The 23,727-nt window shown below is 49.3% G+C and overlaps 1 protein-coding gene across 2 annotated transcripts in view; it reads right to left on the reverse strand.

Annotated features, from left to right (window-relative positions):
- NUDT18 (nudix hydrolase 18) overlaps positions 1–22,320 on the reverse strand; it is a 207,002-nt gene extending 184,682 nt beyond the window's left edge. The window contains exon 1 of one of the 2 annotated variants that reach the window (XM_069617738.1): positions 22,200–22,320. The gene's annotated coding sequence lies outside the window, so the exon portion shown is untranslated. The remainder of the gene's footprint in view (positions 1–22,199) is intronic. The other variant, XM_069617739.1, reaches the window with a different exon arrangement.
- Between the last annotated feature and the right edge of the window lie 1,407 nt (positions 22,321–23,727).

Raw genomic sequence — 23,727 nt, forward strand, 5'->3', positions numbered from 1 at the left:
ACGCTTTTGCCTAGTTGCCCTTATGCTGAATGATCCCCCCCCCCCCCCCGGCTGTGGCAAGGGTAAAGCTTGAGACTATGTTGGGCAAAGTGGAAGCTAGATGCCCATGCACGCCCCGAGTGAGAATCCTTTGCCATCCCAGTAAAAAACAGGCACCCTGCACCCTCACAATCCCCAATGTGGCAAGGATAGAGCTTGAGACTATGTTGGGCCAAAGTGGAAGCCAGAGGCCTAAACACAGCATTCACCCCTTGGGTGAGAATCCTTTGCCATCCCAGTCAAAAGCAGAAACCCAGCACCCTCACAATCAATACATTTCCATTTTGACTGCACCAATATATGCCAGTATTCACAAGTACTCCTTCACACAGTATTCATGTTTGCTTTGCGCATAATCAAATAATCAACCACCATAACCAAAAGGACCTCCAGGATAAAAACAAACAAAAGAAAAACACATAGGATCCAAAAAAGAAAGAAGCAATAAACAAAACGGAACCACAAAGTCCCATCAACCGAGGTCTCAACTACCCACAACTTAACAAACACAAGCAACAAACCACTAACAGCAAAGACTAAACCCAATCGAAAGAGGACGCCCACTCAAAAGGAACACAACCAACACATCATGCCTCGCCACAAGAAAGACAAAGAAGCCAGAACAGACAACAGAAATAAGAAAATCCAAACCACTCAGGAAGACACCGACCAGCATGATCCCACAACCCCAGAAAACACAACAAACATCAGAGATGGCCGAAGGATACATACAAATAACAGAGCAAAGTCAGACTACATTGCTTGCTACCGGTCCACATATGATAACGTCGTAAACAAAAACGGCACAGCAACAACGAACAGACAGCCAACAAGCGTCATGAATACAGACCCAACTAGGAAACCAAATGGAACATGACAACTAATAAACCATCCCAACCTGGTCTCCACCATGGACAATACCCCGAACAGAATAAGGGACAAATTGGAATCCATCACACTCTACACGCCCTATATATCACCGAGGCTGGAACAACAGAGGGGTAGCTACCCTATTTACCAGTCGGAACGAACCGGAACAAACCGCCCCCACCATAAACATTATCGTCTACTCGACAAAGAGACTGACCAATAAAAAAACCACCCCACCCAAAAGACTCAACTGGGGAAAATCCACCTGGAACGGAAACCCAACCAACACCACACCGGTCAGAACAAACAATACTAACAACAACACAAAAGGGAAATCAAACTACACTGCAGCCTCCTCAACGTTAGATCCAAGGCAAAAATCAATGACGTGCTCTTCCTTACAGAAACGTAGCTATTAAACAACTATAAAGCCATCGTAATCGAAGCAATACCCGACAATTATAAATTAATACACGCCAGTAGAGAAAACCAGAGAGGAGGCGGAATCACAATTCTACACAAAAAACATCCATGAGCATCTCGAATCATCATAACCAACGTGGAAGTCTATGAATCCCTCCTAATCAAGATAGAACTCAACGACCAATCCAACAAAGTATTCTTCCTGATCTGCAGACCACCTTCTTTCAACCCCAACTTTGCAACAAAACTAGCAGACGAGGCCGCCATGCTATCAATCCACCATGACAACCTAGTCATATATAGTTTTCTGCAGGGAAGAACTATGCGCATTGGCACAACCTACACTGATGGTGTGGAGTGACCACTGCTGGATACCATTCTACATCACACCCCAAATCCACCTACTGGCAGGGAAGGAAATACTCCACATCATCAAGAAAATAAAATAACTGTAAGTAGTAGTCAAGCAAAAGAGATCCCACCAATACAAACATAGATACAACAGGAGCCACACTCAACAATTAGATCACCAAGGCCCTTAACCAATTAGCACCAGCTAAAACATTCAAAGCAACACCCACAAAACTGGCAGAAAAATGGTTCACAGAAGAACTGAAAAACCTCCAAAAAACAAGTGCAAAATGGAGAGAATACACCAGACAACACAACATAAAATACCAAAGACAACCCAAATCCTACAAAGCAACACTCTTTAAAGCAAAAACGCTTGACTACGCCACATCAGCAAACAATGCACAGAAATAACTGTTCAAAATAAGATTAAAAAAACCCTCTTCCTGCAAAAATTCCATCACTCCCACACAAACACTGTGACAAAATCACCAACCACCTGAGAGCAAAAATAGACAATACAGGAGACCATCAACCTAGCCGGGGCAAATACAACGACTGGACCACTGACACCAGACGAAACACAGATTACAGCAAAACTCATCCGCCTAGAATCAATCACAGAGGAAACGTTTGCCACAATGATCAGGAACACCAACCTTGCAGGATCTCCAAGGGACCCCTGCCACCTGGAAGTCTTCAAAGGAGTCCTCAACCACAGAACCCCAGCGACAAGCTTCAGGAACCTAATGAATCTATCACTCAAAAGAGGAATAGTACTGTCCTCCTTCAAATCAGCGTACCACCACTGATAAAAAAAAGGTCAGAAAGCGCAGAAGACCAAAGCAACTACAGACTGATATACAACCTGCCCTACCCAGCGAAGAGCCTTGAGAACCACGTCTACAAAATCCATCTTAAACATGTCGAAACAAACAGAATACTCGACCAATGACACGTTGGCTTCAGACCGATAAAAAGAAGAGAATCAGCACTTCTATCGATATGGGACGAACTAAAAATAAACGCAGGTGACACCCAATCGCCACTCCTGCTATTGGACATTTCAGCGGCTTTTGACACAATCGGCCACGTAAAACTAATAAAACGATTGATGGAATGTGGCATGCAGGAAACACTAAAGCGGCTTACCTTATTTCTAACAAAGCAAACCGAAAGAACCTACCTACCACTGTTCACCTCAAACACCAAAAATATATCCTGCGGAGTTCCACAGGGTTCCAACCTCTCCCCTCTACATGTGCCCACTGATGAAAAACATTTGATCCCACAGACTTACCTCCTACAATTACACAGACGACACCCGATTGTGAAAACAAACAGAACACAGGAACAAAATAACAACCCTCAACAACTGCTTCACAGACATATATAACTGGATGACAACAAACAGCCTCAAACTGAACCCGGCAAAAACTGAAGTAATGCTCTCACCCGCAGGGTTCAACAGAGGGAACCTACAATTGGACTGGCCAATTGGCATGGGAACACAACCAGAGACTACCAACGTAGTAAACAACCTAGGAATACTCATGGACAACGGACTATCACAGGAACTGCAAGTCAACGCAATCGCCAAAAAATGCTTCTTCCTCTTACAACTACTCAGAAGATTACTCGCTACCTCTCCTTCTCCCACAGACCCCTCAAAATCATAACCCCGATACTCACAAGAATTACCTACGAAAACAGCCTCTACTGAGGAATGCCAAAAAAGACTCACCAAGAAACCCCAAAGGGTGTAAAGTACAGTAGCCAGGATCCTACTAAGGCTAAACAGAAGAGACCACATCACTGTAGCACTGAAAACCCTACACTGGTCACCAGTAAAAAAGCGCCTCAAATTCAAAGCACTCTGCAGCGCCCACAAAGCCTTGTACAGATAAGGAGCGGAATTCCTCCAAGACAAGATAAGCCGGTATCACCCAGGAAGGGAACTAAAATCCAGCAATGACCTACAAATAGAGGCAAAACACCACGGAAAAAGGAAATTCGACCGAACAGCGTTCTCACGTCTAATTGCTAACACCTGGAACAACATACCCAAAGCAATTAGAACCACAGAAGACCACATCACCTTCAGGAAACTGCTCAAAACCTGGCTAGTCAGCAGACAATGACAACCTAGAAGGGACACCAGCAACAACAAAACCACCACAGATAAACAATTAGAGAGCAGATGAGAGCGGCCAAAGAACCGCAAACAAGAACCTGGCTAGATACCGTCAAGCGGCATCCAAAGGCCGCCCCAGCGAGAGACCACAATGAACTCAGCGACTTTACTAACCCTCTTCTCTTCCTGCTTCTCCTACATAACTGACACCTCTACACCAGATATTGGACTAGCCACACTCATAAACATACAGAGAACCATTACTATGCCGACATCCAGAGTGAATCACCCACATAACAAAATGCAACAACACACCAAGATGCTGGACTACCTTACAGCTATGATCACCTATGACTCTGAATCCCTTACGGACACAATCCAACCAGTGCGCACAACTAACCCATCATGACCACCCAACACTAACACAAAACACTACCACACACCCAAGGCATGGAATTTTACCCATACGGTTACAAAGCACGAGGCTACTCACAAGTGACCACATGCAAAACACTCACAGACGCCAGCACCTCCTGGTTCTGAACCTCACCTCTGACCCTTTTCCCCACTAACCCCCGCCCGACTTTTTTTTTACAGAGCCACGCGAGCACCTGGAGATTGCACTTGGGTGGTAGCGGTGCAAATCAACAACATGAGATAATGGCAGTAATGATACTATAATAAAACATGCCCACCATGGCTCTGCCACACACTCCTGTTCGCTTTGCCTTTAAAAAGGTCTTGTCACGGGGAGACCACTAAGGGGCGCGGGACCAGATGGCTGCCCGAGTACGCAGCTCCCGCTCTCTCCGGCGATATTGTGAGGAGATAGCTCACACCCGAGGAGAAGTGTGTTTGAAGGCGGCGGAGAGGAGCACACGATCTCGTGCCCCACCGTGCCTGATCACAGTGCTGGGACTTAGCGAAGAAGGAGAGAAAACAGCAGAGTTGCCCCCAATGAGACCGCAGTGCAGCTGCCACCGCTCGTGTTCCCAGAGAACGAAGGGGGAACTAACCACCCCCAGAAGAGGTGAAAAGGAAACAGCGGGACCCCTGGTTGGGCAAGGTGACTCCTGGCGTGGGCCCTTCCCCCTTGGTGCTGCTCTGCGCCCCCGGGGCAAGCACCTGTGAGAGAAACTGGCAGAGCGTCCCCATCCCCCAAGGAGCGGAGTGTGGGTTCAAGGCAGGACGGGACCTCACCAGACCACGCTGCATCTACAGTGCAAGCTGCCTGACGCGGAGGAGCGCAGACCACCGACACCGACCGGCGGAGAGTGCACGTTCCACCCGTTTGCAGAGGAGCACCCGAGACCGTGACGGAGACGGGCAGACTATGAGGCAATGCAGCGGGTGCCCGGAAAGCCAGGTACGGGAGAGCCGCCTGTGATATAGCGCAATACCCCGCAGGAAGGAGGCCCAGTGGGGGGGGGGGGACAGAGGGGCCCGGTGAGCTCGGAGGCCTGAAGTGAACAAGGGCTGCCCCGCAGGCGGACAGTAGCCAGAAGGCACTGAGGGGAGAGCAGATCGAGCGACCTCACCCTGGGCGTCTTGGTACGGGTGGAAAATCCCCCATACGGACGAATTAAGATGAGCCAGGGTCTGGCAAACAAGAGGATATAACGGAGAATAAACACAAGCTGATTAAAACGCAAACACCCCTCCGGGCCGGATTAGTAGTGCACCTGTGGTACAACTCCCCTTCCCAAACCCAGGCACTACATTGAGCGAGTGAGCAGCGCAATGGGCCCAGGGATCTTGAAAGGGCCGGAGGATTTGTGCCATTGCGGGGGCACCCAGTGCAGGATCCGGCTGTGGGGGCCAAGATGCCTACAGGGGTGACAGTGAAACTGGGGACGACGGAGTCAAGCCAGCCACCCACCTCAAACCCCACCATCCAACGGAAGGGGGCCACAAAAGTGGGACGACGGAGGGAGCACTGAGGAACATCGCCCACAAATTAGCAGGCCTGCGGGGAGGAAAAAGCGAGGGAGGCTATAAGTACCAAGGTGGTGGCTGCGTTAAGAAGAAGAACAGCCCCCTGGAACACGTATGAGACAAGGATAATGACCCAGGGTGGATGACTAGGTAGTATAAGAGATCGGATTCAAGAGAGACTCAGCTACAGGAGAAGCCCTACTAGCAAACCAGGACTAGACCACACCGCAGTTCAGTGCACGTAGCAGAAAGAGAACGTTAGAGCGGAATCAGCTGCCCTGGAGGTGGCAGGCCACGGTGAGCGAAGAGAGAGAAAGGAACTTAGAGGCGCAGTGGGTAGACAATGAGCCGATGCAGCACGAAACTAGGAGTGAGCAGCGGACACACTTCGTAACGAGTAAGGACGGGGGATGTTTCCTGGGGGACATAGGTAAAAGGAAGAGAAAGGACCTAACAGCGCAAATGGCTATGGGAATTGACCTTTCCAAGTTCTCCACCAACGAGGACACTGGACACATCCTAGCAGAGATAAAGGCCCTCAGAGGGGATATACAGGTGTCATTTGCAAATCTGACGGGCAGAGTAACCGCAGTAGTAAAAGAAAATAAATAAATAAATCGATGGTCTCAAACACAACCAGCTCAATGCCGACATGGTGGAAATGCAGTGAGATGCGGGGATGACTGAATTGGACCTCATAGAGGAAGAGTTGAGGCTCAAAATTGATGATCTAGAAAATAGGGAAAGATGCAACAACAGAGTCTTGGGCCTGAAGGAATCGGGCAGGGCGACCCCTCGTCAGGTTGAAGAAAAAGTGCTTGCACTGACACACCAACTCTTTGAAGCGGAAGGAGGCAAGACGTTACAGCTTGAGAGGGCACACAGGAGGAATACCATACGGGAACGGCCCTCGATCAATGGTGGCCAGATTCCTAAGCTACAAGGACAGACTGGAGGTTCTAAATAAAGTGAAGCAACAACGAGAGATAGAATTCGAATGCTCTAAAGTCTCCATATATCAAGATCTTTCGAACCGCACATTGGCACAGAGAAGAGGCTGCAGGCCACTTAAAACATTGCTACGGGAGAAGGGGCTGATTTTAGATGGGGCTACCCTTTCTTGCTGGAATTCGAAGCTGAAGGAATGGAGTACAGGCTGACATCGGTAGAGGAGGCAGAACAGGCACGGAGACACCTCACATCAGATACAGAATCTCGGCATAGAGGACCTCAAGGCCCCCAGGACCCACCCACATGCAGTGGGCATGAACCAGATCTGCGCTGGGCTCAGAAGGAGAGGACAGACGGGCAGAAAGTTCATGAGGCTTAATGGACCCTCGCCCCGAAAAGTGCCATCACCACAAGAGCAGCAGAATGAATAAGATGGCTGAGTGGGGAATATGAATTGCTTTGACCCAGACTATAAGGACCGGGCAGCTGCTTGGAAAAACTGAAGAATTGTTAAAGGGAGACATCAGCAATCCCTCGACAGTGACAGTGGCCCCCGGTGAGAGAGGGGGAGTCTCATACATCCAAGTTAATAATTCTAAGTTAGGTTTTTGGTTAGTTTTAGTTATATCTTTACGTAGAAAGTTGGGTTGGGTATCTTGCTCCAGAATGGCAGATATTAGATACCTTGAGCACGACCCCCAGGCGAAAGGGAGCACAGAACTCAAGGGGGCTCCAGCAATGGGTCAAGAGGGAACAAGTGAAGAGGTGAACACATGCGATGGGGAAAGGTGAAGTCACTAAGGGTCTGAAGGTGGGCATGCTTAATGTGAAAGGACTGAACTCCCCTACCAAAATTCTTGGAGGAAACGCAGCTGAAACAGAGGGAGGAACGGGAACTAAAGGGGGTATAGGACAAGTTCACTGGGTGTCAGGGGATGTCAAAAAAGGTGGCATGGGCATATTACTCCACAGGCTCCGTCGATTTCAGAACTTCACAGTCACAAACCTGTTAGACGGCATGCTGCTAATATTGGAGGGCACATTGGAGGGAGCCAAGCTCTTATTAGCGGCAGTGTAACCCCGAACCAGGGACAAGAGAGATTTTTGGGGGAAGCACTAGACAAGATACAAGAACAGGAGGCAAATTTGTAGATTATTGGAGGAGACCTTAACCCTTGGACAAATGAAACGTGGGACAGAAAGGCGGGGGAGGGGAACATAGATAAGGGGGTGGACAAATGGGGCCACCTTGGGTTGGCAATAGACCGATGAGGTCTACTGGATGTATGGAGACTGAAGCACCCGAAGGAGGAAGGATACACATTCTTTTGTACACCACATAAAACATACACAAGGATCGACTATCTCCTAATAAACAAAGCCCAGGGCTCGAAGGTTATGGATAGCTGTATCAGGCCTGTGGGGTGGTCCGATCACGATATGGTGACTGTGACCCTGGATGTTGAAGGGCTTCATAGGGTTCAGGGTACATGGCGATGTAACGATTCGCTCTGGAATGATCCCAATTTCTCTGACCTACTGGCCAAGGAGATAGCTGAATACTTTGAGTTTAAATGACACCGGGGAAGTGAATCCGGCAACTGTTTGGGATGCGAATAAAGCCACTTGGAGGGGTCTGTTGAGAAAGGGGGGCGAGGCAGAAAAGAAAAAGGGGACTGGTCGAAGAAAGGCTGCGTAGAGAAATAGTGGAAGGGGAAGAGAGGATGCACGCTGCAAAGGGAGATGTAACAGGATTACGAGAGCTGGTGATGGCCAAAAGAGCAGAGATGAAGGCGCTGGGCGTGGAGGAAACCTTATGGAAGTTAAGATACTTGAAACAGAAATATTACGAGAAGTGCAACAAGGCAGACGCCCTCCTGGATGCAAGACTCGGGGCTCAGAGAGCTGAAAGGCGGGTGACAAAAATGGAAGACCAAGGGGAGGTGAAGGGAGACCAGTATGAGCCAAAGGATATTGCTGAGAGATTCGCCCAATATTACGAAACACTATATGCCATCGAAGCGCAAGGCACGGAAGAAGAAGTCGAGGAATACCTAAAGGGGATACACATGGTAAAATTCTTTTAACAGCATGGAGTGGGGCAATCTTTTCGCAATGCTGCGCAAAATAGGAGTAGGGGGACAGGATGTGTAGAGCGATTTAGACAATTTACTTAGAGCCAAAAGCCAGAGTGGTGGTCAACGGGACAAGATCAAGAGAGATTCATCTATAAAGAGGGACTAGGCAAGGGTGTCCCCTATCGCCCCTATTATTTGCTATGGCGATGGAGCTCGTGTGAAAAGATAAGGACGGATGACCTGATAAAGGGGATTGCGGTGGGGGAACGGAAACATAAAGTAAGCATGTATGCCGACGATATTCTCATGTACTTATCGGTCACAGAGGAGTCGGTACAAAGGGTGATCAAAGTCATAGCGGAATACGGGAAGGTATCCTGCTTTAAGGTAAGTATTGGTAAGTCAACCCTCCTACCTCTGGGAGAAGGCATGGAAGAACAACTTATGAGATGGTCCGGCCTGGGAATTCCGGTAGAAAGAAACAGCATATGGTACCTAGGGGTGAGAATACCAAGGGAATAGGGTAAATTGTATGAATGCAACTTCCCCCACTCGTAAGTAGGACCTAGAGAAATGGTCGAAATTGACAATGTCATGGCTTGGGCGGCTAAACGCACTGAAAATGGTAATACTCCCCAGAATGTTTTATTTATAATCAGGGGCTTCCAATAGAAATCCCAGAGATACATTTTGCAGATTTAAAGAAGAAAATGCAATATTCCTGTGGCAGGGGAAGAAACAAAGGGTTGCCTACAAGCTCCCGATACAGCCCAAGGAGAAAGGAGGGGTGCAAACCTATTATAGGGCGGCTCACTTTAGAGCTCTGCTCTCCCATCTGCGCATGGACAAGGACAAGCAATGGGTGGAGATAGAAAACTTTATCTTCCGTCCAGTCACACTGGGGGAATCGCTCTGGGGCCCGTTCAGAGCAATACCGAGCAGAGTCCATGAGCATAGGATCTTAGGCCTGCTGTGGAAAGTTAGAAAGGAGATGAAAGGGGTCACGACTTGGCCATCCCCGCTGAGCCATATATGCCCCCCCCATACGAAATAACATACCAGAACATGAGAGATTCCAAGAGTGGTTCGAGGCAGGACTGGAGAGAGTTGACCAAGTATCAAAGAAGGACGAATTCATAGACATAATGGATGGATCTTGAAGTGGCCCTGGGGATAGGAAGCATCTCAGTCTTTTAAGTACATACAACTGAACGGAGTATTAATGGCTGAGGGATGGAAGGGAAAGCAGCTCCACAGGGAGTTGACAAATACAGAAAGAATGTTAGATAAAGCAAGTAGCACTAGGGGTCTCGTCTCAAAATTACACCAATCGCTATTGGAGGCTAGAGGGGAGGACGTGGCCGCTCTCCAACTGAGATGGGAGAGGAATCTGGGGAGTGAGATGGATACAGAGCACTGGAAGGAACTAACGCCCATTGCAAGTCAGTGGCTTGTCAATACAAACTGCATGGACTAAAGTTGTTGTATAGGTGGCAATGGGACCCAGCTAGGCTGGGGAAAATGTTCTCTGGGGCGGAACTCCACTGCTGGCGGAAATGCAGCCAAGTAGCCCATTACTGGCACATGTGATGGGGTTGCGAGAAGGTGCAGCAGTTTTGGAAGGAAGTGCTAGGGTGGATTAAGCTTAGAGGGAATAGAAAGGAGTATGGGGCCCCGTACTGGTCTTATTAGGGATGGAAACATCTGAACAGGAGAGGGTAAAGCTTCCACATATGCCATATTATCTTTCATTAGCAGCGAGGGCATGCCTGGCAGGGGGGATGGAAAATAATGCATCTCCCCACTGAGTCAGAATGGGCGGCTAAGGGCTAAGGCCTAAGGCGTTGGATCGGTTCAGGATGGAGGAACTGACCAAGCAAATACACAAATCGAGTCCAATCTAGAGCTATGGAATGGGCAGCCTTTCTGGGCAAATATGACCCAGAAAACCCACAGGAGTCTGAGGTGGAGGAAGAACAGCGTGTGAGAGGGGACTGAAGGGAGGAGAGCGCAGCTGCCCTGCCCCCGTCCTCCCTCACAGATGGCAGGGAGTGGACACTATAGAAGGGAGAAAGAGTGGACCAGGAGGGATGGTAATGCCAAATATAACCGACGTGCCACCAGAGAGACCCAGAGAGCATGGTATGCACTCACAAGGATCTGGACTTAAGCCCTGGAGCGATTCATGATGTAATTGCCCTGGAGCCAAGAGAAAACTGTTGGGGTCAGGGAGGGGTGAGGTTCGCATAAATTGTTGGGGATGGGGGAAAACATGGAAAACTTGTATGGTGTTTAATAATGTGGTCATGATTGCAAGATATTTGCTTTCAATTGTATTTGCATATGCACCAATAAAACTGAATTTGAAAAGAAAAAAAATTATGTCTTCTCACAATAAGAAAAGGGTTGTACAATGCAGGCGAGTCTAGATGCATAATAATGCTTTTCATGTTTGCTTTACCCTTGATGCCCAGTGAAAAAGGCCACGCCACAGTAAGACATGGCTTGAATGGCTGCCCTAAATGCCAGTCTAGACACAGAATAACACTCATCATGCTTGCTTTGTAATAGAATCCCAGTAAAATAAATAAATAAATTTAAAAAATGTCATGCCACAGTAAAGAATGGCTAGACTGGGTGCCCCAAAATGCCAATGCAACAACATAAAAGCACATAGACTTTCTAAAAAGAAAAAAACAGCATTCTGTACTGGCATCTACGATGAATACCCTTTAAAAAGTGCATCATTATTGGGATTGAAAGATGGCCGCCGGGGGGAGAGCAGCGCGATTCTAGAGCTCTCACTCCTTGGGGCCAAAGACAATAAAGATAGATTAAAAGAGCCTTCCCCAGGCAGGGATTTATCAAAGTAGGCTGCGGTGGTGGAGTGCAACAGCCCGGATCGCTGGGAGACTTCGGCAGAGGCAGGTGTGCGGCCTTCGTCTCTGTGGTGTCTGAGGTGTGGGGACATGGCACCCGCGGCCAGTGCAGGCCAAGCTGAGAGACACGTTTGCAGACTGCAAGCAAGAAGAACCATTCAGGGAGATCCAGGGTGGCCGAGCATCTAGCGCGGCTGCGAGGCGGGGTGGCGGAAAGCAGCCGCTGACAGACGGTGGACGATCCCGTCTGCGATATTGGAGGCCCACCGGGGCTGGATTTGTGGAGCGGGGGCTCCCCTGCTGGCGAGCACCAGCAAGAAGAACGAGGCGGGACCGAGCCGCCCCCTTGCCGGATAAGCAGCATCTCATCGAAGAGATCAGAAGGATCTCAAGCGGCCATACCTGTAGCCCACTGCTGAAAGCGGAGCAGCAGAGAAGAGCAGCCGGAGCGGCCAAGAGCCCCAGGAAGGGCCGCACAAAAGGCAGGAAGGCGGTGGCCTGAGTTGCTTGACTCCCCCTCACTCCCGCTTGGGGGAGAACCATCACAGGTCAGCGTGCACCTTGGCCCAAGGAAAGGGTGCAAGCAGGCAGAGGCTGGCCAGTGCAGGCAGTGATCACCAGCTTTGAGCAGAATGACAGTGAGAAGTGGGAGACCGTGGCGGGAGGGCCACTGCCCAAACTTTGAAGCCAGCACTTTACAGAGAAGGCCAGGGGAGGCCCTGTGGTCTTATAGCCGGCACGGCTGGAGGCCCATTTGAGGTACATTTTTAATTTTGGAGCTGCACATAGTGCCTCAGCCACCGCACCCCAATCCAGAAGCACAGCGAGGGAGACAAGGGAGCACGAGGCGCACCGCGCATACGAGACAGTGACCGGTGGGGCCCTGGTCTCCCCCAGCCCAATCCTGAGGCGGAATAGAGGGCTAAAGAGTCTACCTACATCTGTGGTGGGCAAAGTAGAAGAAGGGAGAGTCCATTTGGTCGGGCTCAGGGCAGAATGATCCTGGCACCAAGGCCAGGAGGAGGGTCATTTGAAATCTGAGGACGACAAGTAGTGGCTCACCTGCGCACAGTTAGAGGGGAGTTCCAACCCCCCGCAGAGTGAAGGGTGCACCGAAAGAATGGCCAGAAGAGGTCAGAAGGATGCAAAACAACATCAGGGAGAAGAGGAGGGGGCAGGGATCCCCCCATTAGACCTGACTATGCACTATATCCAAAAACAAGGGGCAGGACAGGCAAGCTGCCCCAAGTCTGTGAAGAAACCACAGGAGGGCAATCTGCAGAGACTCTGGTGCAGAGACAGCGAGGAACTGGCAGGGGGAGATCAGGGGCCCAGGGGAGGAAAGGATTTGGGGAAGCTGGCAGGCACTGCAAAAGATTAACTGGTCACCCAGGAGGTCTTCGCCAATGCTTTCAGCATTTTGGGGAGAAGAAAGCAAACACCATTCAGTCGCAGTTGAACATGATGTGAGCGGAACTGTCCCAATTGTTGCAAGAGATGAAGGGGGAAATCCCGAAACTAGAGGAGTGGACCAATGCAGCGGAGAGAGCCATTCAAGAGGTCACAGGGGACACAAGGAAGATCGACAAGCTTGTAGAGCAATTAGCAAGGGTCACGCAGAACCTCCAGACCCAGAGCGAAGACCTTGAAAACTGCTCGAGAAGATCTAACTGTGCTTTGCTGAGGTGGTGGTGGACAAAGATCTACGCACGATGGCGCAGCAAGTGTTTGCGGACTTGCTGGAGGTAGAAGGCTGGCCTGGGATAGAGCTGGACCGCATACATAGAGTGTGGCCAAAGAGGAGAGAGAGAGGATCCAGACCCAGAGATGTAGTGGTGGCCTTAGACAAGTATGGGCAGAAGAAGGTGCTAGTGGAGGTCAAGCTCAATCAGCTACAATGATTTGGAACTTCAGCAATTACAGGATCTAGCCCAGACCACCCTGGTGAAGCGTAGGATGATGGGCCCGGTGGTGTGCGCCCTAATGCGAGCAGACATACGCTATAAATGGACCTTTCCCTTTGGACTGCTGTTCGAATGGGAAGGGAAACAGCAATGGATCACCAACTGCGAGGTAGGTACGAGGGTACTGAAGTTTGAGGATGAAGGGTCACCAAGGCAAGAACAAAGATCAGCGAGTAAACCGCTCAAGAGGTAAATGTGATAGTGGATGAAGTTTTTTGAAAAGGGGCTAAAATAAACTCCTTCCCCCCCTACGAGGGGGCAGGAGTGGAAGGTGCCTACATGCCCATCGACACTGGAGCACCACACTGAGGGAAAAAGGGGTTACAGAAAGGAATGTTGTAGTCCGCCTCGGGGAGGTAGTTAGGGGAAAGGTACCGGGGGAGGTGGGTGGTACAGGACATCTTGGTTATCTATATGGGTCTAGGGCAGTGGTCTTCAAACTTTTTTGGCCAGGGCCCCCCTGAGCAAAATTTTGGCAGGTCGGGACCCCCCAGAAATGCCAAATGGACAGTATATATTGCGCGCCGTCACCTGCTCCCATCAAAGTCGCTGGGCTCCCTCATCCCACTCCTACCCAGTCGCTGGTCTCTCCCCACCCCATCACACACCCAGGGCTCTCCACACTCTGCTCCCATCACTATACCATGGTTCCCGCCCATTGTGCTCCCACCATAGTCCCTCGGTTCCCCCATCCCGTTCCCAACACAGTCTGAGGGCCAGTGGCGGCTGGTGAATCTTTTTTAAGTGGAGGGGCATTAAGGGGAGGTTCGGGGGGGTTTCCTCCTGTGAATTTTTTTTTAAATAATAGGTTAAAATGTTGCATTGTAGAGCATACTTTTAACAAAAAATGGGTAAATAGCCAAACAGTTTGCAATTGTTGCTGGGAGTCCAGGGGGCAGGCATTGATATTTTATTTCTATCGCGCTCGTACACAAGTGTTTCAGAGCGTGACAAGGCAAGGGAGGGGAACAGAGGAGAATAAAACAGCGATCTTACTAGGCCCAGTGACATTGAGAACGCGCAAGTGTGAGGGGAAAAGTGCATGGAAGGGGGGAGAAGTGGAAAGTGCGAAGCAGAGGAGAAACAGATAAATAACAATAAATAAATAATAAAGGCAACAAACAGTGGTAGTGCAGCCAGCAATTTGCAAGTGCTACGTTTAAGGCAGCAGACAGGGTAGGTCTGATAAGTGCAGGAAGAAAGATGGTTCTCCTCAAGTTTTAGAGTGGCAGGGCGCTGTTCCAGAGGGAGGCCCCAGCCGAAGACGGAGATCTACCCCCAGCTCGTTTCTTTGATAAACGACTGACCCTGAGGGAGTTGGAGGTAGAGGAGTGAAGAGCTCGAGAGGGGAGGTATTTGCGGAGGAATAGCTGAAGGTATTTTGGACCCAGGCCCCAGAAAGCCTTGTGGACAAGGCAGAGGGTTTTGAATGATAGATGTCCGGTAAAAAGATACCATCCCTGTCCCCTGGGCCCCACTGGTCCTAACACAATGAACATGATTATGTGTATATGCAAGGCGCTGCACATTCATACAGCAATCACTCTATCATTCACATGAGCATCCATCACCATACACTCACTCATAACGCATCCATACACATGTTTAAATAAAAACAATGAACATAAACGTACCTTCTGCATTGGCCTGTGTGTGGGTGCTGAAACGGCCTGCTCCAGCTGCTCTGTCCGTATGTGCGAGGAGGCACAGGAGCTCCCCCTCGGACATACAGACCTGCAGTGCCCCAGCCAGCATTTCCAATGAGCTATGCAATGCTGGCGAAGCAAAACGCCCCAGCACTTGCATGGCTCAGTGAGCATGTGCGGCTGGGGAACTAAACTGAACTGTCAAAGGGAAACAGTGTTTCCCTTTGACAGTTCAGCCAGCCCAGGAGCACTCCATTAGCTGGATAAAGCAGCTGAGGGAGTGCTCACTGTTTCACTGGGCTGGCTCCTTAGCTCCTCCATAATGGGTGAGGGGCCACTGGGTGGGCACCTCTTGCCATTATGGATGAGCCGCCAGGCTCGGACAGGCCTATAGGGCAATGCCTGTACCAAAAATGTAAAATGCTAGTTTGGGCCAATCAAAATGGGCCACCATTTTGGCCAATGTGGACCATTTTGATGAGTTACTTAACTATGCAGTTAGTAATGTTGACCATTGTTGCTGAATATATCACAATTTACTTACATTTTAACACAAAGCACCCCTTTGGGTACTATTGAAACAGTGGGCTTCATAACTACTCTGGCGGTAGCTGTGCCGGTAAAACCGGCACGGCTGCCACTGGAGTTGCATCCGGGTCTGGCACCCGCGAATGGGCAATTACTAGGTCATGCCGAGTTAGGCGGACATGATAATTGCCCTTTCGAAGGTGCCGGTAGATCCCCATTCCCATTTGAGCCCCATATGGCTCAAATGGGAATGGGGAGCTCGGATGCACCGGCACCGTTAATAACGGTGCTGGTGCATCCGACGAGCTGAGGTCAGACCTGGCGGGGGCTGTCAAGCACCCACGAGCACAACTCTTACTATGGCGGAACGGTAGCAACGGTGCCGGTAGCTTACCAGCACCGTTGTTACTGGTCCGCCATAGTAGTAATGAGGCCCAGTCTGTGACTAAAGGAATGAATATCCATTTACAACTGTGGGCCACTTTTTCATTGTTGCCTGAGACAGTTTCATGCTTCAGCCCGCCCATGTGGGCCACCCCTGCCCATTTCTTCCAATCTAAAAAAAAAAAAAAAAAAAAAAATCTTTTTTCATGCCGAGCTCTCAGGGCCCCCCTGGGATGCACCCGCGGACCCCTAGGGGGTCGCGACCCACAGTTTGAATACCACTGGGGGGACCAGCACAGGTTTACTCTGGGTTGTTACAAGGACTCAATTCCAGAGATGATGGGTCGGGGGAAGATAGAGGCTGGTTGAGCCCACCCAGGGGGGGGGTGGGAGGGTGAAGGGGATTCGGGGGATCCCAACAGCAGCCACTCAGTGCAAGACACTCAAGGGAAAGAGGGAAGTTCTTTGGGTGACCGCCCTAAATGTCAGGGGGCTTAATTCCCCCGTTAAGAGAAGGAAGGTGGAACAGTTCTTGTGGTGGGGGGGAAGTCATAGGAATTGTAGCCCTCCATGAGACGCAAGTTCTGAGGCGAGACAGGCATAAGCTGAAGCGGGCGGTGTTAATCGCTATTCAGGACATCCATGGCTTCCAGGTCATAGCTACAGATGGGGACACAAATGGTAGGAATACAGTGGCAGCAATATACGCCCCTAATACAGGGTAAAATGGGTTCTTGCGAGCAACACTGACCAAATTGGAGTCTTTTGCCAAAGGGAAGATAATATTGATAGACTACTTTAATCTGGCCTGGGACCCAAGAGAAGACAGGAGTGCAAGGGTGTTCCCCAACCAGGTGGCGCCATCTACCTGCTTGAACATACACATGGCCCAATTGGCATTGGTAGATGGCTGGAGGGATCCGGGGGGGAGGGGGGTTTTACACATTTTAATCCCACGTTCATAGATCCTTCTCAAGGATAAATTACTTCTGGATTTCGAGGTCACTATTGGGTAGGGGCGCGGGGATAGAGCTAGGAGTGGTCGCCCTGTCAAGCCACGCGCCCATAACGGTTACCTTAAACATGGGGCAGAACCAACCAGGCCTATGGCAGTGGAAGTTCCCTAGCCACATCCTTAAGGATGGAGTCCTATGTGAGGACATAAAGAATAAAATATTGGATTACTTTGCACTTAACACAACAGAGGGTGTACGGGACCAGGTGGTGTGGGACGTGTTTAAGGCTACTTTGAGGGGGGAGCTCATTGCGATGAAGTGCCAGAGGGACAAACAACTAGGTCTCTTACAGGAGGAATTGGAAGCTAAACTTTAACAAATAATGGCTCAGATGGCAAATAACGCTGGGAGTACGCTGAAATGGGAATATCGGCTGATTAGGGGCCAATTTGATGTTTTGCAGACTAAAGCTGCAGAGCGTTCATTGCTCTGCCTCCAACAGAGGTATTATGTCAAAGCCAATGAGGAGGATCGCCTGTCAGCGAGGTGGATTAGGAAAAAAGAAGCGTCAAGGACAATCCTTAATGTAAAGGTGGGGATGCAAGAAAGCACTGACAATTTCGGTGTTCACAGAATATTATTCATCCCTGTACACATCATATTCCCCTGAGGAGGGAGCCCAAAGAGAATACCTGCCTGGTGCCCTTTCGCTAAGGTCACTCTTCAAGAATGGGAAGAACTAGAGTGAGACATTAGGGCAGCTATAGCTGCCTTGCCATCAGGAAAGGCTCCGGGCCCGGGAAGCATTGCATCGTGCTTCTACAAAACCTTTTGAGAGGCACTGATACTGCGCTTAGTCCAGCTCTTCAACTCTTTTTGGGGGGTGGGAGGGAGAGGGTGTATCACCCCGACAATGGAAGACGCCAAGGTTGTGCTGCTCCCAAAGCCGGGTAAGGATGTCACTATGCAGTTCATACCGGCCGATTGCCCGTATTAATCTAGATACAGAGATCTACATCAAGGTTCTGGCATCACGCCTGGATAATCTCCCCCCCAAACTGATTGATCCCGACCAGTCGAGATTTATTAGCCATAGGCAGACCTCAGATAACATTCGGTGGGTCCGTTATCTGATTGAAAAAGTAAATAAATCTACAACCCTTGCACTTATACTAGCATTGGATTCTGAGAAGGCATTCGACCGGGTTGAATGACCACTCCTCTTCCATACCATGGAGGTTATAGGATTCGGTTCTAAATTCCTTTCAATGGTAAGAGCTAACTACCGAACTCCCTCCTGGCAGTCAACAGGCAACTTTCCCGGAGGATCAGGATCTCACGAGGCACTAAGCAGGGTTGCTCGCTCTTCCCGCTCTTGTGCGCCATCCACCTGGAGCCACTCTTGGTCAGCATTAGGGCCTCTCCGGATATTAAGGGGATTCCCTTTGGTGGTGAGGAGCATATAGTTGCAGCATTTGCCGATGACATGCTCCTCTTGATCACAGAACCAGAAATCTCATTTCCAGGGATCTCACAGGAACTTATTCTCTTTGGGGAGGTGGCAGGGTTAAAAATAAATGCCCAGAAGTCAGAGTTATGAAACGTGACCGCCCCCCTCAGAAAAGGTCCAGGAATTGCGAGGTATAGTACCCTATAGATGGGCAGAAACCAGCATTAGATATTTGGGGGTCTAGATTACTGGTTCTCTTTACCGTGCCAACTACCCGCCTTTAACGGAAAAGCTACACCAGCTTCTGGCGGAATGGGTGCCCTTATCAATATCCTAGATGGGGAGGATCAATGCCCTTGAAATGTGGTTTTGCCAAAATGTGTGTATTATTTTATGACCCTCCCAGTGGGGATTCTGCAAGGTTTATTAAGGACTATTCAAAAACATTTGGGGTCATTTATTTGGAACCACAAGAGAACCATGGTAGCTATGCAGATACTAATGTCTCCCAGAAGCAAGTGAGGGCTGCGAGTGCCAAACGTCTGCCTACATTTCCTTGCGGCTCAAATCAGAGTGAGCTGGGATTGGTTCAGGGGCAATCGCTGGAAGGACTGGTGTCGAATGGATAAAGCGGTGGTGGGCTCGCCGCTGGACGAGGTGTTGTGGCGACCCAATGGGGATAGACCTGCAAACATGTACCGTAGCAGGATAGGGGCCCTAGTGGGGACTCATGGTATGAGCTAGTGCAGAGGGTGAACTTGACCACCTTCTCCTCCCCGCAGTCATCGCTGTTTAGGAATCTCCATTTCAAACCGGGTATGGAAAGGGGTGCCTTCAATCGGTGGAGGCAGCAGGGTGCCGCAAACTACGTGGCATGTTCTTGGGTCAGGACATTAAATCCTTTGCACAGTGCAAGCAGGACTTCGGGCTAGATGAAGGGGAGAGGTATCACTACTCTCAACTGAGGTACTTATGAAACCAATGGACAGGTCAGCGGCCACTAGGGATCTCACGCCTTTTGAACGGTTCGTAACAATAGACACAGGAACAGACAATTGGTAGGAGAGTTATATGGTATTATAGCAGAAGGGACAAGGAGCCAGGCATGGCACCATACAGGAAAATGCAACGGGGAAGCCGCTGGAGAGGGGGGGGCGTTGGACGCAGATATCCCCAAGCTCACACAGGCCCTACAGATTCAGGAGATGTGGGTTAAGATAATGTTCCAATGGCAGCTCACCCCAGAAAAACAACATACATTCTAACCAACTGCGTCAGTGTTCTACTGGAGGGGATGTGGGGAACTGGGATTGTGGAAGCATATCTGGTGGGAATGCCCAGTCATACAGCCTTATTGGGACATGACCTCTGCGGCAATGAATAGTATTTTTGGGAAACAGATGCCAGACAACACAGGCAGGGTCATCCTGGGAATGGGCAGGGTTCTGGAAAATCTACCCTCGAAAGCTCAAAGACAGACATACATCATCCTGATAGTGGCGACAACGCTTGTGGTGGCACACAAATGGAAACAAAAATCTGGCCCCACAGAAAACGTATGGGTTAGTAAAATCTGGAACTTTGAGGCACTGGAGTGGGTGACCGATTCGATTCAAGGCGATCACCAAAGGTTTCTCTCAGACTGGGACATTGTCCTGCATCACCTGCAGCAGGACTCACGGACTGCATGGTGCCCAAGGAAAATGAGATTGCTGGGGCTGGTACGAGTACTCGCTCCACAGGAATCTAGGAGGAGATATGGCTGAAGTTTCTAGGGGAGACGAGGACTATGGGGGGGGGGGTTCTCAAACAGTGCAAGGGCCCGTACAACAGCTGGCGAGAGAGCTGGCCACTCACAGAAACTTGGGACTGGGAGCCATCTACATGGTTTATGGACTTTGGGGCGGGGCAGGGCTGGGTGTGTTGTTAGTTACATGTGTTGGGATCAAAGGGGCGGAAGAGGGGAGAAGGTGGGGACGAGAAGGAATGGAGATTACATGTGTTCTTACTGTTGAAAATGCCAAAATATTTTTTTTTTTTTAAAGTGCATTGTTACTGTGCTGCCCTCACCAGCCAAAATCAGCTGTCTGGCCCAAAAAGAACACTCCCACATACACATTATTTGACTCAACATTTACTCGCTTATTCACACACAGCACTCATTCATTGCATGAGAGGATAATAAGTGACCAAACCATACATTTTACAGACCCCTGCACCTGTTCCAAATAGGCAGAGGGAAATGTTTTTCCCCCTGTGCTTTGAAAAGTGCACCACTTTTGAAAATCAGAATTTACTAGAACATGCCAAAAAAAAAAAAATAAACTTTCCACCCTCTGCCTTGCACAGTTGTGCATTTGGTGGGAAAACAGCACCTCAATGTGCACAACTATTATGCACCCATTTAAATGTCCTTTGTGCACGGTTCACCACCTTTTTGGCGCAATTGAAGTGAATGAGCATCCCATCAGTTGCACCATACACGTTTTCAAAATCGTGGCCCAATGGTTTATCCCTACTGATCACTCCTTTACGCTGTACATTCATTTCAGAGATATTGGTTCGAGGTGTCCGAGGTCAATTAGGAACGGGAAAGGTCACACGAGAAGGAAAGGGTTGCATGGGGTTTTTACCGTTTCTGCAGTCATGAACCCCAGATTTTCTCATGAGCAGGTATTATGTTAAATACCATTAGCTCCAGAGCAGATAATGTGACTGGAATCGTTAGAATACATACTGTGCAGAGCAGGTATTGTGTCTGTAGTTATAAGCCCCAGGGCAGGTATTTTGTCATATTTAATGGATTAGCAGCTACTGTGTCTGGAATCGGTATCCCATATCCGGTACTGCGTCTGTAATGATTTGCCCCGGGGCAGGTATTGTCATATGTAGCTGATGAGCAGGTAAGATGTACTGTATCGGAAGTCATTAGCTCCAGAGCAGGTATTGTGTCTGCACTCATTTGCTCCAGCCAGATGTGATGGGCCTTTGCCATTAGCGCTAGAGAAGGTAGTGTCTGCCGATTTTCATCGGGATGTTGTTTCTGTGTCTGCAGCCATTAGACCTAGAACAGACACTGCCTGCAGTTATTATCCACAGAAGGGTCATCAGACCCAGAGAAAGTACCGGATCTGCAGCCATTTCATTAGCCCTGGGGAATAATTACTTTCAGAGTAGGCACTGGAACTGGAGACAGTACACGACTGAAATCATTAGCCTGCACCGGTATTATTTATATATGTAGTCACTTACACCAGACCACGGTCTGTGTAGTAGCTGCACGCCAGTTACTACGTCTGAGAGCATTCCAGAGCCCGAACTGTATCGTAAATGAGCTTCGAGGCAACTACTGTGTCTACAATACCAACAACAACAGGCTGCCCGGTGTAATTTCAAAACCAGGTGTTTAGAAAGTCCTGTATTTAAAATGTTTACTTTCAACATGTGATAAGTACAATAGAACGAATTACAACTTCAACATGCGTTTCCAAAGGTTGCAAAAGGACTCCTCTTACTAATATAACAACAAAAGGGTGGGATCGTCTAAGTTAATGGATGCTAAAAGAAATGCATATAAAATTCACTACAAGAGCCGCATCGCATGCACTCACCTGATGCTGCCTGGAATCAGGAAGTGAGCGTTTCCTAAAGAGAGGCCTTATTGTGCTTCCATTATCAGTCACACAATTTAAGTCCCTATGAGACACGATAGCATTGCGTGTTCCTTTAAAAGTTTGCCGACACTTTCTAAAATGCCTTTAACGATTCTGTTAAGTCAGCGTTTTCACGTAGGACGTCTACGTGCTCAGGAAGAGGAGAAGGAGCTTGAGTTAATACTAGTTCCCATCCGAGAAAAGGACCATCAGGTTGTTAGGGTCATTTCTCAGATGGGAAATAGCGGCTTCAGTGTGAGTGGGCTAGTTCCCATTAGAGAAATGGCCCTTTTTGCCCCCTAGTGGCCAAATCCTGCATAATAATGGGAACTAACCCACTCATACTGAGAAGGCTAGTTCCCATTAGAGAAATGGCCCTTTTGCCCCTAGTGGCCAAGTCCTGCATAATAATGGGAACTAGCCTACTCAAGTAGCCTTCATTATGCAGGACCTGGCCACTAGGGGAGCAAAAGTGACTCGCTCCGCCAGGGACCGCACATCCTGGCGCAATAATTGAACATCTATTTTAACCTCATCAATCTTGTGTTCTAGAGAGATACTAAGTGCCGCTATGGCTGCGAGTACCTTGTCTTCCTGCAGATCTGCTCAAGATTCTTTATCTGCAACACCCGCACCACTCACTGCCGAGGTTGGCGTCTGTGTTCTTCCTAGTCCTGCAAAGGAGTCTATAATGTTCACCTTCTGTTTACTCTTTCATGAGGGCTTGACGTCTGTTTCGTGGCTTGCTGCCTGTCGTGCTGTCTGTGCGCCCCAGTACTGTGATCACTGAGTAGCACCTCTGATTGAAGCCCGACCCCGGGCTGACCCCCCTCGTCAGTGAAAAATGACTATGTTCCAGGCTGTCTTCACAGACGATTCATCTGGCTCCGTTGCTCTGGGTATGTTCTCACTTTGTACTGCACTCCTTAGTTTATGGCGCAAGAGGTGTACCTCCCCAATTCACGTGTGCTTGGTCTGGTTGTAATGACGTGCTAAGCCCACAGACCTAGTAGCCTCTAGGGTCAAACCAAGTGCTCTGAGACTCGCAGATTCCACAGTCCAGACCTGTTTCCGTGGAGTCAATTTGAGGTCTGCCAAACACTGTCTCAGTTCTTCTTTTATGAATTATGTGTAGGGACCTGTAACCAAAAGGAGTTGGTTGTTGCGTAGTTCTCAACAAGAGCGGAACCCACGCTGTTATTTGCTCTGAGTGACGCAAGCTGCACTAAGTCTTCGCAAGCACACTACACACAAGCGCAAAAAGCCAGCCGAGTCCCAAGCGCAAGTGTCTAAGGGCCTCTCACAGGGTTGCGTCTAGTGTGCCCACCAGGGAAGCCAGCGCAGTCACTTAACAGGTTTATCAATAGTCCCCTGATGCGATCGTTCCATGGTAACCTGCAGCCACTGCCCAAATTGCAGTTCGGGGGTAGGGACACCGAAACCCAGCTGTGAGTGTAAACGAAGGGCCCAGGCACCTCACGAGGAG

This window comes from Ambystoma mexicanum, chromosome 10 (assembly GCF_040938575.1).
Source record: "Ambystoma mexicanum isolate Mex_15411 chromosome 10, UKY_AmexF1_1, whole genome shotgun sequence".
Classification (NCBI taxonomy): Eukaryota; Metazoa; Chordata; class Amphibia; order Caudata; family Ambystomatidae; genus Ambystoma; species Ambystoma mexicanum.